This window comes from Microcaecilia unicolor, chromosome 10 (genome assembly GCF_901765095.1).
Source record: "Microcaecilia unicolor chromosome 10, aMicUni1.1, whole genome shotgun sequence".
Classification (NCBI taxonomy): domain Eukaryota; kingdom Metazoa; phylum Chordata; class Amphibia; order Gymnophiona; family Siphonopidae; genus Microcaecilia; species Microcaecilia unicolor.
The window spans coordinates 2047171-2066221 of record NC_044040.1 but is presented as its reverse complement, the minus strand read 5'-3'; the positions used below and the strand labels follow the sequence as shown (position 1 = coordinate 2066221).

General features: G+C 43.2%; 1 long non-coding RNA gene across 1 annotated transcript; it reads right to left on the bottom strand.

Annotated features, from left to right (window-relative positions):
* Positions 1 to 2230: 2230 nt before the first annotated feature.
* Positions 2231 to 9029, bottom strand: LOC115478406. The gene is made up of 3 exons (XR_003943506.1): positions 8913 to 9029; positions 7493 to 7677; positions 2231 to 2516 (listed from the first exon to the last, which is right to left on the bottom strand). It is a non-coding gene; the product is annotated as an uncharacterized LOC115478406 (long non-coding RNA).
* Positions 9030 to 19051: the final 10022 nt, after the last annotated feature.

The window sequence follows — 19051 nt, the reverse complement described above, 5'->3', positions numbered from 1 at the left end:
CCATTAACAAGCACTTAGCCCTTTTACCTCCCTCTTAGACAAGTCTATGGAAACACCATTGAGACTGAGGAGTTGATTCAATAAACCTGCCTGAAAGAGAGCAGTAACATTTGAGATAAAATCAATATCTAATCCTGAGCATCTTTCTGCAGGCTCTCTCTAAGCATGTTGTTCCCAAATTTGAAAAAATATCTTACTTTCATTTTGTTTTTTTTGTTTGCCAAGTTCCCTTTTTACAATAGCTGTTGTTTGGGTGTTTTCAGGTCTTTACGATATTGAGCACTAATTACATCTGTTCTTGCTGGACTTATGACTATTAGTTTCTCTCTCACACACCCCTACCCAGCTACACAGCTTTAAGGGTTTGATAAGAGGGCTCCAAAACATTCATGAATGTTCTTCATTACAGTGGCGTTCCTAGGGGGGGCGGTGGGTGCGGTCCGCCCCGGGTGCACGCCGCTGGTGGGGTGCCGCGCGTGCCTGTCCTTCGTTCGTTCCATGCTGCTGTTCCGGGGCAGAGGGAGCATGGAACGAACGAAGGAAGGACAGGCGCGCGGCACCCCCCAGCGGCGTGCACCCAGGGGGTTATTTCGCAGGGGGGGTGTCCTTTCACCGGGGAGGGGCACTGCACCTGGGGGGGGGCGGGGCGCATCGGCGATCCGCCCCGGGTGTCATCCCCCCTAGGAACGCCACTGCTTCATTATTCAAAACCAATTCAACTTTAGCAAAAGTGAAGCTCATTCTGTGCAATTCCTGATTTATAGTGCACTAAAAAATATCCAGGGTTCTTTTTTTTTTTTTTTTTTTTTACCATAAATCAGATCAATTAGAGCTATGCAAATTACAGAAAACTTACTGTGTACTAGAAATGGCCCTCCTTAATGTCACAGCCCTTGAGTCCCAGGCAGGTACCCACCTTGAGGGCCCTCAAGCAAGGGGGCAGCGGCATCCATCGGCAATCCCCACAGTGGTGGGCAGCACATGGCAGTGCTCCACGGTGCCTCAGCGTGTGATGCAGGCTGTGCTGGTTTGGACTTGCCAGGGCCTCTTGGGTGCACCTTTGTAGACTGGCAGCAGAGGAGAACTTTGGGTCACACGGTGCAGACGTCACCTCCAGTGTCCTATGTAAGGAAGTGGAACTGACCTTCCTACTGCCTTCGCAACAGGTCTCTTTGCTACAGCCTTGCCTTGTCTCCAGCTCCAGCCTTGCCCATCTCCAATCCAGCACCAGCCTTGCCCACCTTGTTCCTACCTGTTTGCCTAGCCTTGTCTCCAGCTCCTGCCAAGCCTTTCAGTCCCAGCTGTGCATAGTTTCCAGTTCCTCTGAGTTCATTGCCTAGCTGTAGCTGTTCTGTGCCTAGGCCCAGTGACTTGCCTGCCACCAGTCGGGACCTGGCTAACCTCCGGGTTGACCAAGCGGCGTCAACTTGGCTGCGCCCAAGGTCTCACCTTACCTGAATCATGACACTTAAAACCATGCTCTTCCCTTTCCTATCTGATTATCCCTGAACCACAAAAATTTACATTCCCTGAAATACATGAATGACTTTTTCACCTGGTACTGCATTTTCTGGCTTACACTAAAGCACTGGTATGATTTAAAATGTGTGCATTCAATGATTGAGAAGGGCAGGGAAGAAAAACTCAGAAATGAGTTGTTAATGGGATATTTTACCCTATGCTGACATTGATGTGATTTATGATTCTCAAACAACATCAACCTAATGTTTGCTTTCAAATTTCTTCACTGTATTTAATTTGCTCTCATGTTAGAATTCTGTGACTGCCTCATAGTCTCTTTCATGAAATGACTTAGGAATTTCTAGAAATTAGACCCTGGGATACTGTGAGGGTTGCTTCATAGTTTTTATCCTTAGATGTCTGTGTGCCATTATTATCCTATCTCTGGATTGTAATACTTTAATACTAATGCACTTACGATTTTATCTTTGCATTCGCATCATATAACACCACTCTTTATACATTATCATTGATTACCCATAGCTTTTTGTATTCAATTTAAGATTCTTATTCTTACCTTCACGGCTCTTCATCTTGGGTCAACTTCATATCTTGCTGCTCTCTCCATACCTTATGCACCTCCGAGACTGTTACGTTCTCTGAATAATCATCATCTGCACATTGCATCACCACAGAATGACAAACTAGACTCAACTCGTAGTAGTGCGTTTTACTTTATCGCAGACTCCCTTTGGAATGTCCTCCCCTCTCACGTCCATTTTGAACTGTCCTGTCCAAAATTCCAGTCAGCCTTCAAGACCATTTTATTTGAAACTGCAGTTTAGGCTTTGCACAGAGATTGACACTTGTGGCAGTTAATGCATCGAACAAGAAAGGAGTTCCATTATGTTCCAAGAATCTATGAGAATCTGATGACCAAGTCAGGTCTTTTCTCAATAAATTTGGGTCTAGTGGCTCCTTACTCCTTTCAACTCCCTTCCTCTCATGTAGTTACTGGATGTTATTGCTGAGGTATTCCTCTTCTTCATTCTTGTCTGCAAGAGAGAGAAACCATCACATATCTTTCAGCAATCACTTAAAGTTTTAATCCAAATTTATACGAGTGAGCATAATACGAATGTTGCTTGTTCTGATAACATTTCATTACAATATCTGTATACACGCCGTAACCTATCTGCCAGTAATGGTACATTCCAATCAGCTTCATTACTTGGATAATTCTCTTACTCTCTATGTCCCCCACCTGCACTCTTTTTTCTTCTCAGGCCTGTTTGTGGGTGGCTCCTCCACCTTCTAAGACCAGACTACTACTACTACTTAGCATTTCTATAGCACTGCCAGGGTTACGCAGCGCTGTACAAGTTTAACATGGGGAAGGACAATCCCTGCTCAAGAGAGCTTACAATCTAAAGATTTACAAACTATGTAGTCAGTGTAGGGAACATGAATGGGGAAGGTGGTTAGGCACCAAAAGCAAGGGAGAAGAGATGGGCTTTGAGTAAGGACTTGAAAATGTCTTGGAAAATCACTTTAACCCTGGTTCCCTCCAGACAGTCCTGGATGCCAGCTGACTCTTCAGGTCAGGTACCCAGACTAGGACATATCAAATGTAATGTCTCTATTGAGCTGGGCACAGGCCAGGCCAGGGCTAAATCCTAGTAGGCTGGGGAATTTTGTCATCTTTTTCAGCTTTAACACGGTCCAGGAAATGAATCCACTACATGAGCAGTGGTAAATTCAATTCACTCTGAGGAAAGGGCATTTCCAGTGATGTCCCACAGGAATCAGTCCTTAGATGGATTGTTACATTTTTGTAAACTATATTGCGGAAGGGCTCTCAAATAAGGTTTCCCCTTTGTGGATGACACCAAAATCTACAATAGGGTAGACACTCTGGATGGTATGGCTATTGCTAACACCGTCAAACGAGATGTGTCCCCTTATTATATCCTTCAAAAGTACCATTGACAAAAAAACTCTGATCAATGATGTTTGTATGCAATGTATTGTTAGGCCCACAGATTGCCCACTTCTTCTTTCGGGTGTGCACATTCAGGTCTCCTATCATATATCTTTTGTCAAAAATCCCATACCACTTTTAGCACCTTCTTTTGAAGTGATTCAAGTCTTGTTATGTCCTTAGCAAGATGTACCTGACGTGTTTCGCCAAGAGGGTACTTCAGAGGTTAAGCATCATATAGCTGGTTCTGTTGCCAGGTCCTGCCACAGAAGATCCAGAAGCAACTGTTGATACAGTGGAACATCCTCTTCCTGATCAAAGAAAGAGATTGTAATCAAAGACTATATTGTAAATGAGAAAGTGCAACAGAATGATTTTTGTTTTAGGGGATTAACATCTCCATTCTTCTGCTGGTTATACCTTTCTCTATGCAGCCTACCATCTTTCTGGCTATGGCCACTGCCTTGTCTCATTAATTCACCCCTTGAAATCCTCGGACATTAACACCCCAGGGTCCATGTCCGTCCATGCATATCAACATCTCACCTCCTAGTAAAATGTAGCTCCTTTGGATGTCTACTCCCCAAGTGTATCACTCTCCACCACTTCTTCATTAATCCTTCACTGCCAAACAAGGGACCATTCCAATTTTTGTAGGTCACTTCTCATATTGACCACAGCCTCCAGGATGTCCACTCTCTTGCAAATCTTTGTATTGTCCACAAAAGGGCCAACTTTTCCTCCTAGACCTTTAGCAAGGTCTAGACCAGTTCCGATCCTTGAGGATTCTACTACTCACGTCCCCCCCCCCCCCAAGCGAATTCTAGCCAGTTTCTAATTTAGTTCATCACTTTTGGTCCTAGATTCAGCCCACTAAGTTTACTTATAAGCCTCTTATGAGGAACTGTACCATAGGCTTTGCTGAAATCCAAGAAGAGTATCTAATGCGTGTCCTCAATCCAAACCTCTGGCCACCCAATATGGCAACTAAAGGCTTAGAAGGTGTCTTTTTCTAAAGTATTCCATAAGATTCCCGATGTGGCCTGAGCTAGTAGACCTCATCTCTGCCATTCCAGTTCTTCAGCTTATACAGTTTCATGCAACAGCTTCAGCTAAGGTATCATGCCCTCTTATACCTGCAGAAACTATGCAGGTATGGGGGAGGGTTCAAAATCTTTATTCACATTTACTATACTATACAAATCCAGGGCTTTTTTTGAGGGGGTACTTGGGGGGTACTGAGTACTGGCACCTTTTCCATTGTCTGCAAAAATTGACCCATGGACCCCAAGTTTTAATAAAAGAGCTCAGGTTCTACACACCAATTCTGTTCCTTTTATCTTGCTGCACCATATGCCCGGAATAGACTTCCTGAGCCAGTGCGTCAAGCTCCATCTCTGGTTGTCTTCAAATCTAGGCTAAAAGTCCACCTTTTTGATGCTGCTTTTAACTTCTAACCCTTATTCACTTGTTGAGAACCCTTATTTTATCATGCTGACTTTAATATTCCCCTATCTCTTGTTTGTCTGTCCTAAGCTTTGGGAAGCTTGCCAGGTGCCCTTGGCCTGGATTGGCTGCTGTCGTGGACAAGATGCTGGGCTCGATGGACCCTTGGTCTTTTCCCAGTATGGCATTACTTATGTACTTATGTAATTAGAATTTAAGCTCTGTGGAGCAGGGACTGTCTCTTCATGTTCAAGTGTACAGCGCTGCGTACGTCTAGTAGCTCTATAGAAATGATAAGAAATGCTAAGTAGTAGTAGTAGTAGTAGTAGTATGTACAGTGAATTAAGTGAAATTCAGTAGGATGCCATGTATTATTACAAATTGCAACATTCATCTGTGCAAAGCTAAATCTTTCACTACCATCAATAATTTCCACAGACTTATGAAGCTATTTGTCAAATGAAATGGATATTCTTTAAAAAATAAATTAAACACTAGCTCTTTGAGGTCTACTGTATATAGAAACCTGAGTTGGGAACCTGTGCCTCTTGCTTTTATCATGTACTTTGGGTTTATAGCAAACCTTTCATTACATCCTCTAATAAACAAAATCCATTTAGAAAGAAAGAACAGCAGTGGCTTCCTAGCAACACCTTCACGGGATCTGGCATATTCACAGCAACCCAGGCATCCAGACAAAACAGCTATTAAAGAGGGCTCGATTAGTTCTGTTCTATCCACAATCTTAGCTTAACAGAAAGGCAAATTACAGGAAGAGAAACGTTTCTTCTTAATACAGGTCGGTTCACCCATTATGTGCCAGAAAGGAGGAGCAGGGGGCAAACAGCTATTCAGACAGGTTGGAAAAATAAAATATTTGTGGAAGAGGGGCTGCATTGCAAGGGAGTGAACAATTTCCCCTGCACATGCAGAAAATCTTGTAAAGTATGTGCAAGAACAGGCAGGACTGCATATACATGTTTTTCTGCATCCAGGAGGGATAGAGATTTTATCAAGCCGTACGTGAGGACAAGCATGTGCAGCTTTACTCAACATGTGCATTGCAGAAGTTTTTTCAGATCACTGCACCCAACAGCATCCATGCCTCAGCGTTCATCCATGAGATCAAATACTGCTCCTCACAGCATACATCTTCCCTGACACCCCCCTCTTGGATACACTGAACTATACGCTCCTGGGTCCTGTCAGTATCCCCCCTCCCCCATTTTAGTTTAAAAGCTGCTCTATCTCCAGCAGCCTGGTTCCACCCTGGTTAAGGTGGAGTCTATCCTTTCAGAACATGCTCCTCTCTGCCCAGAATAAATCCCTCATCCCTACACCATCGTCTCAACCACGCATTGAGACTTCGGAACTCTGCCTGACTCTTGGGTCCTCTGAGTGGAATGGGGAGCAGGCTTCAGCTTTCTACCTAAGATCCTAAATTTGGCTTCCAGAACCTCTCTCCCCCATTTTCCTGTCATTGGTACCCACACGTACCAAGATAGCTGGCTCCTGCCCAGCACTATCTAAAATCCTGTCTAGATGATGTGTGAGGTCCACCACCTCTGCACCAGGTAGGCAAGTGACCAGATGATCCTCACATCCACCAGCCGCCCAGCTATCTACATGCCAAATGATCGAGTCACCAACTACAATAGCTGTCCTAACCCTTCCCTCCTGGGCAGAAATTCTTAGAGTCATATCCTCGGTGCAAGAGGACAATGCATCCCCTGGTGGCTGGTCCTGGCTACAGGAGTACTTTCTACTTCACCAGGGTGATGAACTCCTTTTAGGAGACCTCCTTCCTCCAAGGCAGCACAGGGAATTCCCCCCCCCCCCCCCCTCATGTTCCACAGGCTTCTCTTCTCTCTCTGTTTCCTACTTAAACTGCCTGGATCAGACATTGCTTAGTAAAGTGGCCCATTATCATAACTCTTCCTACCTAAAGCCTCCCAATGATTAAAAAACCCTGTCAAAATCATGACCTCCCCACACCCAAACCCCCTCCCAATATCATAGACCCTCACAGCAGTCAAGATCCACCCCACCTGAATCCCACTTAATGACAAAGACCGAACACATGGACTGGCCACCCCCATTAAAGCTTCCACACCTGACTCCTACTTAACTCTCCCCCACCGGCTCACCTAGCCCCCCAGAAATTACCCAGGGGCCATTCATGGTGGGCTGGTGGGCCCATGCAGAAGTGCTCCTCCTCCACTCTTGCCCGGCCTGGCTCCCAATTGAAAAAGGCTACCGCTAACCCCGTGTGAAATGCCCCATGTCTCCATTGCTTTTCTGGGCCCCTCTGTAATAATAGGGATCACTAGTCTGCAGGCAGTGCTAAGATCAGCTGGTTAAGCAGTCTAAACAAGTCAGCATGGAATATTATTTACAGGAAAATAAAATAGATTAGATATTAGACAGACATTACATATGTAAACAATTATTGTATGTTCAAACAACTAAAGCTTGGCCAGGCTATTGGGCTGTAAAAGACAAAGAAGGGAAACACTCAGTGGCTTTCAGAAGATTAGAACAAAGCAGTACAGTGTTCGTCCAACCTGTTGGACGCTTGACTTTATGTTTTCAGCTAAAACCTACATGATACACATTAGGTGACTGTGGAAGAAAATCTTTTTAGGTAGGAAGCTTTTTCAACAATGCAGTCTATCTTTGTTCAATTCTGCAAAACTTCTCAGAGCACTGCTGAGTCCAAAAGAGTTTCAATCAGTCCCCGCTGACTGCTGTCCTTCTTTAGACCTTCTTTGAGTAAATGTGCGTGAACTCTGTATTTACTTTAAAAAAAAATATATATATATATATATTTAAAAGGCAACCCCAATGTTCTGAAGCCTCCACGGAAGTTGAGGCGCCCGAGATATCCGGTGTGCACTGGAGTGTCTGCACCGCCCTCGCGTCAAAACGTCATGATGTCAAGGGCGGAGCTATGACACTCGACGAGGGCCGAAATGGAAACTCCACAGCAAACAAGGAGGGACGGAGGGAGGGGGCCCCTTGCTAGCGCCCGTTTCATTGCGCTCAGAAACGGGCATTTTTTCCTAGTATATATATATATTCCACAGTTCATGGCAGATTACAATTAAAACATATATAATTAAAAAAAAAACAATTTGGAAGTCAAGGACATCCAAGATATATAAATGAAAATTTGACATACCCCAAACAGGATAATATGAAAATTTTGCACCAAAATTAGAACCATCGTGAGTTTGCCTTCTGGAACAGGGATGGCTCAAGATGTTGTGGCACCCTGGAGCAACTTTTGCTTTTGCACTCCCTGTCCCAAGGAGAGGGCCTGGGAGGAGTGTCAGCATCAGGTACATACCTCCATCAGTGGAGGGAGGAGGGAAACATTAAAGCTGCCAGTGCCTCCTGTTTCCTTTGCCAGCAGTTGGGACCCTGGATCACTGCTGCTGCTCAGAATGGTAAGAACTAAGAAGCCAAGCTTAACCTTTGGGCTGGTGACGTCATGGGCTCAAGCATTTGGTGTCCTTTAGTGCAGGCGGCCTGGGCCAGAACCTCACCTGTTCCATAGGTTAAGCCAGCCCTATTTTGGAACAAATAAGTCTAGAGTTATTTCTTAAAGGGCATAAGGGAATCAATTTTCTATAAGTTGAAAGGTAATGAATTCCACAGCTTTGGACCAATAACCTGAAAGTTAGACAAGTGGTGGAGTCCAAGCAACCTAACTGTATGGAACTAGGGGCTTCAAATAACTGCTTGTCCATAGACCCAAGACTCTGTGTTGGTTTGTACAGCGTAAGAATGGAAGGAAGTTCATTGTTAATATCCTTAAAAACAAGAGGCAATAATTTAGACTGAATCCTCATCTCAGTGAAGGGGTTCCAGTACTGGTATTATTACGAGCAAGTGCAAGAAATCAACTGTGCAGCAGAGTTTTCATTGGCAAAGATTTCAGAGCATACGAAGGAAGACCAATACCTGTAAGTAATGAGTTGTTGTAATCAAAGTGTGGTAGAAAAAAAGCAATGCAGGTTACCTTGACTCATTGAAAGGATTTTTCTTTCTGAAAGGCCACTCTTTTACAGTTCTCATAAACACTCTGAATCTCAGTACTGAAGTAGCTGAAAATCTTCTGCTTGTCAGCTAAACAGCTTTCTGGCTCTGTTTCTCTTTCAGTTCTTCTACCCTTGCTCTCAGCTGTGCTTGTGGCTTTCTTTCCTCTCAGGCAGCTACAGACTCTGCATGAAAAGGCCGTCCATAATCCCTTGCAACACCTGGGTGTTAACAATCACTGCAAGGTTGTTACAGAATGCAATCTCAAATATCCTTTTCATGCTGGTAGCATGAACCAGAAGTTCCTAACAACAGCTTGCAGGCTTTGATTAATCATCCAGTATAATAAATATTGGTTCTGTTTCAGATTTTGTTGCACTCCAATCTACAATTTAAAATGCCAGTGTGGTGAGTCCACCATTAAATTCATTTGTAAGCTCAGAACTGCCAAGTTACCCATTCCAGGAGGAATACTTTTTTGGCTGGTCCTGGTTTTAAATGTTTTTCCCAAAGCAGTGTAGTATTTGAAGTCCATGATTTTATCGGTTGAAATCAGTGCAGCAGGTCCCATAATGCACCAGGATGAGTTTGGCAGAAATCTAGGACTGGCCAAAAAGTCTCACTCCTGGAATGGGTAACTTGGGAGCTCTGGAACCTGCATTAGAACATAAGAATTGCCCTACTGGGTCAGACCGATGGTCTATGTAGCCCAATATCCTGTTTCCAGAATGGACAGTCCAAGTGACAAGTACTTGGTAGACTCTCAAAAAGGGAAAGGGGACTTGATATACTGCCTTTCTGAGGTTTTTGCAACTACATTCAAAGCGGTTTACATATATACAGGTACTTATTTTGTACCAGGGGCAATGGAGGGTTAAGTGACTTGCCCAGAGTCACAAGAAGCTGCAGTGGGAATCGAACTCAGTTCCCCAGGATCAAGGTCCACTGCACTAACCACTAGGCTATTCCTCCACACCATTGCCCTATCTGTTAGGTAAAATATACTTTTTAAACAGGACGTCAGACTCACAGAAACAGAAGCCTGCGCGGCCGCATTGGTGGTCTGCAAGGGCAGGCATCTACATGGAATGTTGCTAGTGGAATAGCAACATTCCATGTAGAATCTCAAATAGTAGCAATGTTCCACGTAGACTCTCCACGTAGCATCTCAAATAAAGAAAAGGAAATGGGACTTGATATACCACCTTTCTGAGATTTTTGCAACTACATTCCAAGCAGTTTACATATATTCAGGTACTTATTTTGTACCAGGGGCAATGAAAAGTGGCAAGATCCAATGCTGCTTAATCCCAGAGATAAACAGTGACTTTTTCTAGGCCAACCTTAATAAGGTTTAAGAAGGTGTATAGACTTTTCCTCCATGAATTTGTCTGAACCTTTTTTAAACCCCATAGAATTGCACTTGGCTCCAGCAAAGAGTTTCAGAGCTTAATTATATAATGAGTCAACATGGAGATAGGACTTGATATACCACCTTTCTGTGATTACAATCAAAGCAGGTTATATATTATATCCAGGTACTTATTTTGCTCCTGGGGCAGTGGAGGATTAAGGGGATCTTTTACTAAAACTTAGTTCGAGTGATCTGCAGCAGGGCCCATAGGAATAAAATGAACCCTGCTGCAGATCACTTGAGCTAAGCTTTAGTAAAAGACCCCCTAAGTGACTTACACACACAGTCATAAGGAGCTGCAGTAGGAACTGAACCCAATTCCCCTGGTTCTCAGACCACTGCACTAACCTTTACGCTTCCTCTGCTCTGATAGACTTTGCCATACTGGGCCAGACCAAAGGTTCATCTAGGCCAGGTATCCTGTTTGCAACAGTGGCCAATCCAGGTTACAAGTACCTGGCAAGATCCCAAAAGAGTAAAGCAGATTTTATGCTGCTTATCCTAGAAATAAACAGTGGATTTTCCCAAGTTCATCTTAATAATGGCTTATGGACTTTTCATTTAGGAAATTATCCCAAACCTTTTTTAAACCCTTCTAACCTACTACATAACTTTATAGACCATCCACTAATCTTTGCACTCTTACCATTTATCTGTTCTACTCCACTCAGGATTTTGTAGACCTCAGCTGTCTCTTCTCCAAGGTGAAGAGCCCTAACCTCTTAAGACTGTCCTCATATAAGAGCTGCTCCATCCCCTTAATCATGTTAGTCACCTTTCTCTATACCTTTTCCACTTCCTCTATATCTTTTTTGAGATACAATGATATTATTTGATTTAGTAACATAGTAGATGACGGCAGAAAAAGACCTGCACGGTCCATCCAGTCTGCCCAACAAGATAACTCATATTTGCTGCTTTTTTGTATACCCTACTTTGATTTGTACCTGTGCTCTTCAGGGCACAGACCGTATATGTCTGCCCCGCACTATCCCTGCCTCCCAACCACCAGCCCCACCTCCCAATCACCAGCTCTGGCACAGGCACAGACCATATAAGTCTGCCCAGCACTATCCTCACCTCCCCACCACCAGCCCTGCCTCCCAACCACTGGCTCTGGTACAGACCGTATAAGTCTGCCCAGCCCTATCCCCGCCTCCCAACCACCAGCCCCGCCTCTCGATCTTGACTAAGCTCCTGAGGATCAATTCCTTCGGCACAGGATTCCTTTATGCTTATCCCACGCATGTTTGAATTCCGTTACTGTTTTCATTTCCACCACCTCCCGCGGGAGGGCATTCCAAGCATCCACTACTCTCTCCGTGAAAAAATACTTCCTGACATTTTTCTTGAGTCTGCCCCCCCTTCAATCTCATTTCATGTCCTCTCGTTCTACCACCTTCCCATCTCCGGAAAAGGTTTGTTTGCGGATTAATACCTCTATTCCTTTCCTTATAATTTCTAACAGCTTTTTGGCTGCCACCACACCGAGCAGAAGATTTTAACTTATTATAGCCACAATGATGCCTAAATCCTTTTCCTTGGTGGTAACTCCTAATGTGGAACTTAACATTATTAGGGCGGTCTCTCATATGAGAAGGACAGGCAAATACCGTGTCGGTGCTTTGTGCTTTCACTCTGTGTAAAGGATGTGTTACAGAGAAGAGTACAACTTACAGGAGTGGACACTCAGTGTGTTCTGACTCGGTAGACAGTGAACACAGTCAACGGTGCACTACAGTTTTTCTGACAAAAGTGATTGTGTAGGGTACTCACTGCTCTACTGCGCTTATAGATCATAACAATAGATAGATAGATAGATCACAATAATTTTAAAGTCAACTCAGAACTATCTAAACTTTAGAAAACTTCTGAAGACCTCCCTGATCAAGAAGGCTTACTCCCCAGAGGTAACCTAATCCACTTCTCCTGGTCACACCAAAACTCATGGACATTATCGACCGTCTATTATCCTTTATTACCTTGTTGTTTAATATGTTATTTATATGAATCTATCCTATTATTACATTGTCTAATTATTTTTAATGAACTGTAATATGCCGTATGGTACTATGTAAGCCACATTGAGCCTGCAACTAGTGGGAAAATGTGGGGTATAAATGTGTTAAATAAATAAAATAACAGTAAAAAACTGGGGATCTGACTTTCCAATGGTCCATGATGATGGAGACCTAAGACTGGGAAAGGACTGAATCTTGCATAAAGGAAGGCGTTCTGAGCAAGAAATGAGGCAGTAGCATCAGTGGGGAAGGCAGGCACAGGAATAGCAATGGCAGTTCCCCCAGCCAAAATCAAGCATTCTTTTTCAGATGGGAGAAACCCACACCTAGTTTTCAAGTTATTTTGGCTTAATATAGCACCATAGAGCAAGCTTTCAGAGCAGTTTCCACACATATAAATTGTCTCCTCTTCTTTATTATTCTAGCTTATGCTTTTCCTGTCACTGTGGGTGTGAAGGAAGGACACCGCAAGAGCGGAGGACCATATTCATCCCCCAAACCACACCTAAAACACTTCTCACACAACCTATCCAACATCCGCCTACCTAAATCCTCTTTTACCTCAGCTTATGATCAACTGTATTTAAACCATGTACTGACTCTATCATAACCTAACTCTGTAAGCCACATTGAGCCTGAAAAAAGGTGGGGTACAAATGCAATAAATAAATAAATACATTCCACTACGTCAGCAAGTACCATCAAAGGAGTAGTGTGTTCAGCAAGGCTCTCCCATAAAAAAACAAAAGGACAGGGAATCTAATAAACAAAACCTTTTATTCTTCAGGACCTGACACAGCACTGTGTTTTGGCATAAAGCCTACATCAGTGGTCTGTACATAAGATCACTGAAGTATATAGGAATCTCTGGATAACAGTATTGATAAAGTGTCACACACTGACTAGTCTTCTTTTTTTTTGATCAAGTCTTTATCAATACTGTTATTGAGAGATTCCTATATCCTTCAGTGATCTTATGTACAGACCCCTGATATAAAGAATAAAAGGTTTTGTTTATTAGATTTCTCATCCTTCTGTTTTTTTTTTTATGGGAGAGCCTTGCTTAACACACTATTCCGTTGTTTGTACTGTTGGTGTGAAGACAATTCAGTTCTTCAGTGTTTTCCGCAGGGGTGTATCCAGAACTTAAACATTTTTTGGGAGGGGTGGAATGGGGGGGAGTGCAAGCATTTCCTCTCAGTTCTCCCACCTCCCCCACTGCCACCCCTGTTCCCACCAAAATATACCTTTGCTGGTGGGGATGCCCACTATTTAGCTTTTGATGAAATATACCACTGTAATGGAAGGATTTTAAAGATTGCTTTTCAAACTCTGTCTGAGTGACTGAAGTGCACTCTGGGTCTGTATTTTTGATTAAAGTTTGTGTGAAAATGATTTGGAATGTGGAAAGATAAGACACAGCTCTAATTAATTTGGTATGTCCAGAGGGAGGTGGAGCATGTTTCAAGTTCAGGCTGGCCACCTGGACAAAGAACATGTGACCACATTCCCACATTCTCAAGCATATTTTGTATGGCTTGTTTACCTAAACAGAGAAATTCTCAAGCGTTCTGTAATTTTCCTTAGCTCTGAAAAAGAGTTCTAAGCTGAATAAAAAGGGAAGTCTCTGACAGCGAAATTGGAAGATCACCCATGGGCAGACGTGCCGCATAGGAATCTGAATGCCTGGTTACGAGACTCCGGCTTCGCTGAAAAGGAGCTTCTCTCAGCTGATGTAAAAAGCCTGGATGTAGTGATGGGTGACCAGTGATGTATGTATATATGTGATATTTCTTTCTTTATTATTGCTTCTCCTGGTCAAGAGACTCCTGGCTTTGCTTGGATGTAGAGATGTATGACCAGTGATGTGATGATTGTTTCTTTTCAACTATAGATATGTATTATTGTTTCTCTTCAGTTATATGGCTTCATCATTGTATATCTTAGACAATAATGACTTATACACTCTCCATTTACCATGAACCTCTAATAAAAGTCTCATTTACCTAATATGAATCCAAACGAATCCACAGTAATTGTTGAGCAGTCTGTGTTAGTGGTGTTAGTGATTGACTAGGCAGGCTGTAAAGCTAGGGCAGAAAAAAACACCAATTTTGGGCACAACCCATATAGGAGAAAACCAGTCTCTACTGTGCTGTGGGTCGCTGCCAGCAGCTTGATATAATCCATAGTCTTAACCTCAATCAACAGGAGGATGCTGGTGCCACTTTTGGTGTCTTGTGATTTTAATACCATTGGGCCTGCTTCTTTGCCACCTCTCTTGTTGCCTTCTGTTTCATTAACTCCACTACTGTGGCATGTACTGACTATTGGTTTCCAGTATTTAAATGTTGATACATTATCATTTCTATAGCTTTACTAGATGTAGACAATGCTGTACACTGAACATGTTAGAGACACTCCCTGCTCGACAGAGCTTACAATCTAATCAGGAGAGATAAACAGGACAAATAAGGGATAATGGAATTACTAAGGTGGGAATGATAAAATAGACATGGGCACTAAACAAGTGACTAGGTAGGGGTTAGGATTTAAAAGCAGCATCAAAAAGGTGGGCTTTTAGCCTAGATTTGAAGATGGCCAGAGCTGGAGCTTGATGTATTGATTCAGGAAGCCTATTCCAGGCATATGGTGCAGCAAGATAAAAGGAATGGAGTCTGGAGTTGGCAGTGGAGGAGAAGGGTACAGATAAGAGAGATTTATACGGTGAACGGAGTTCCTGTGAAGGATTGTAGGGAGTGATAAGAGTGGAGAGGTACTGAGGAGCTGCAGAGTGAATGCACTTGTAAGTCAATAAGAGGAGTTTGAACTGTATATGGAAATGGATAGGGAGCTAATGAAGTGAATCGAGGAGAGAGCTAATATGAGCATAGCAACACTGGTGGAATATAAGTCGTGCAGCAGAGTTTTGAACAGATTGAAGGGGAGAGAGATGGCTTAGTGGGAGACCTGTGAGAAGCCTGTGCTACCTGATTAGGGCAGGCATGCCTACTCTCCACTCCACTCCACTCCCAGACATGCCTCCTGTACTGGAAAATAAAAAAAAATATTTTCCAGTGAGGGATTAGCATGCATTAAGCAGAACACTACTGTGGGATGCCTCAACACACAAATTCAAATAATATATACAGTATATATATATATAATATATATATATATATATATATATAATCTATATATATATATAGTGTGTACATTTTGTTCTGTGGTCATGTATATCCATTATGAAAGACATTTCTTTCAAATCATCTGAATGTAGATCACATGATTATATTTTGGCCACATGATTTCTCCTTCTTCCATTGCCTGAATCTGAACGTGGCAAACTAGAGAAAGTGTCATTAGTCAATGAGCTCCCAAGCCAGGGAACCAATTTGTTCTTGGATGAACTGTAAGACCTGGACCTCAAGTGAACAGATGGGTGGAGGGAGGAGGGGGGAACGTTCTACTGCCCAATCCTCAGACAGAGATTAAAAACTTTGGTGCAGTGTTTACAAGCTGTAGTTTAAAATGCCACTGAGTGCTTACATTTAGTAAATAGAAAAACATAAAGGAAAATATGCCAACTTTCTGTGTTACTGTCTGATGCATAATTAATTTGGAAAATACAAATCATTTCAAACCAAAGCATGATGGATTGATTCACCTGCCAAACGCATCGTAGATAAAGTATTAGGGAGGAGGTTAGGTGGTTTGAATTAATCCATGTCCTATTTTAAGGGGGAGGAGGAGGATGAGGAGACAAGGCAGAAGGTTCAAACCAGGACAGGCTGTGATTCACTATACGACAGCAGCCCTTACACTGTGCCCATATTCCCTTCCTGTTACAGAACTACACTGTGTTCAGTACGAGAAGTCTTTTCTGTATCAAAATGTGTTAGAGGATTTTGTTATTTCATTCAAGACTAACCAGAAAGTGGCTTTTTGAAAGTCTTGTTGCAGATGGTGAAAGACAGAAAGAGGATGGCTGTTTAAAGAGGGGGTATCATGGAAAGAGAATAAACGAAGCATGGGAGCAGAGTAAACCCTCAGAGAAAGGGAGCGTCAGGACCCATGGCTACTGGATAGACCTTGTAGGTAGCAACCAACAAAAGTTACAGACATTTCCACTGGAAGCCAAGGAACAGATTAACGAAGGAAGGAGAGCACATTCTTAGAAAGATGGAAACAGAGAAAAGAATGACAGATAATGACTATTTAGCCTATATCCAGTCTGCCCACCTATACATTACAAACTACGGTCAGTAGCTCTGCAATCGTTTCCACTTCCTCAGAGATCCTTTTGGCTTCTCCATGCTTTTGGAATTCGGGTATAGTCTCCACCACCTCCGTTTAAAAATTGTTCCATGCATACACCACACTTTCCATAAAGAAACAGTTCATTTGATTGCTCTTGAGGCTGCTGCCCTTTCAGTGTAGTCTTATACCCCCCCCCCCCCCCCCATATTCTAGGGCTGCCTCATGCCATGGGGGTGTTTAAATGTCTCTATCCATATCCTCTCCTATCTTTCTCACTGCAGCTCTATGTGACTCTGGGAACTTTGTAGTTGCAAAAACCACAGAAGGGGGTATATCAAATCCCATTCTGCTTTCCTTTCCCTTTCCAAGCCCACATATTGAGATCTTTAAGTCTGTCCTTTATATCATCTGACAAGATTCATTGACCATTTTTAGTAACACTCACTGGACTGACTCATCCTCAGTGCCGTAGCAAGGGCTAATGGCACCCGGGGCGGGTCGCCGCTGCGCACCCCCCCCCCCCTGACCGCATTCTTACCTGCGGGAGGGCCGATTCGCCCTGAGTGCACGTCACTCGGAGCTGCATCGGCCCGCTGGTTCCCTGCTCTCTCTGCCCCGGAACAGGAAGTAACCTGTTCTGGGGCAGAGAGAGCAGGGAACCAGCGAGGCCAGCACCCCCCGAGCACGTGCACCCGGGGCTGACTGCCCCTCCCGCCCCCCTTTCCTACGCCACTGCTCATCCTATTTATATCTTTTTAATGGTGAAGTCTCTAGAACTGTACACAACGCTCCAAACGAGGTTTCACCAGAGATTTATACAGAGGTCCTACCGCTTTCTTTTTATTTGATGGTCATTACTCTCCCTGTCATTCAAGCAGCCTTCTGGCTTTTTCCATCATCTTTTCTACCATTTTGGCCTCCTTGAGATCATCAGATGATACAATCGCCCCCAGGTTCCGTTCTTCTTTCATAAACAGAATACTTCATCCCATACATTGCACCTCTCCCTTGGATTTTCGCAGTCCAAATATACTGTATATCAATGCATTTTTTAGCATTAAGCCTTAGCTGCCAAATTATAGACTATTCTTCAAGTTTTGATAAATCCCTACACCATCCAGGTTGTCTACTCTATCACAGATTTGGTATCATCTATAAGGACTTACCTTCAACAATATCGCTCAAAATAATTGTTAAAAAGAACCATGTCAAGGTCCACTCCCTGTGACATACTACTGGGAAAGAAAGAATAAGAGAGAGTAAACATCAGAGTCAGGGAGGTCAGTAAGGAGGCTGTTGCAGTGGTCTAGAGAAGAAGACAGCAAGCTTTTAAGCTAAAGATGTGCACTTGCTTTTGAATAGATAGTCAAATGCAATGGTAAAAGCAGTTAGCTAAGCGGGATTTAAAAGGTTTAGCTTCCTGAAAGAAAAGTCCATAAGCCATATTAAAATGGACTTACATAGTAACATAGTAATGACGGCAGATAAAGGCCTGAATGGTCCATCCAGTCTGCCCAACAAGATAAACTCATTATAGATGGTATGTGATACTTTATGTGTATACCTGAGTTTGATTTGTCCTTGCCTTTCTCAGGGCACAGACCGTAGAAGTCTGCCAGCACTGTTCTTGTACTAAAAGTTCTGAGGCTAATGTCGAAGCCCCTTAAAATTTACACTCTAGCCCATCCCTACCTATTAGTTAGGATTAGGGCATAGAACATAGAAGTCTGCCCAGCACTGATTTTGTTTCCCATTTACTGGTGTTGCCACCCAATATCCACTAAGATTCTGTAGCTCCATTCCTTCTAAACAGGATTCCTTTGTGTTTATTTATTTATTTAGATTTTGCTCAAACCTTTTTCAGTAGTAGCTCAAGGTGAGTTACAGTCAGGTACTCTGGGTATTTCTCTGTCCCAGGAGGGCTCACAATCTAAGTTTGTACCTGAGGCAATGGAGGGTTAAGTGACTTGCCCAAGATCCCTAGGAGCAGCAGTGGGATTTGAACCAGCCACCTCTGATTGCAAGACCTGTGCTCTAACCACTAGGCCACTCCTCCACTCCATTCACGCCATTCCATTTATCCCATGCATGTTTGAATTTCCGTTACCGTTTTATCTCCATCACCTCCCGCGGGAGGGCATTCCACATATCTACCACCCTTTCTGTGAAAAAATACTTCCTGACATTATTCCTGAGTTCTGCCCCACTTCATTCTCAATTATGTCCTCCAGTTGTACCACTTTCCTGTCTCCGGAAAAGGTTTGTTTGCGGATTAATACCTTTCAAATATTTGAACGTCTATATCATGTCCACCCCTGTTTCTCCTTTCCCCAAGGTACACATGTTCAGGTCAGCAAGTCTCTCCTCATACGGTTTGCAATCCACTGCTTATTTCTGGTATAAGCAGCATAAAATGTATCGTACTGT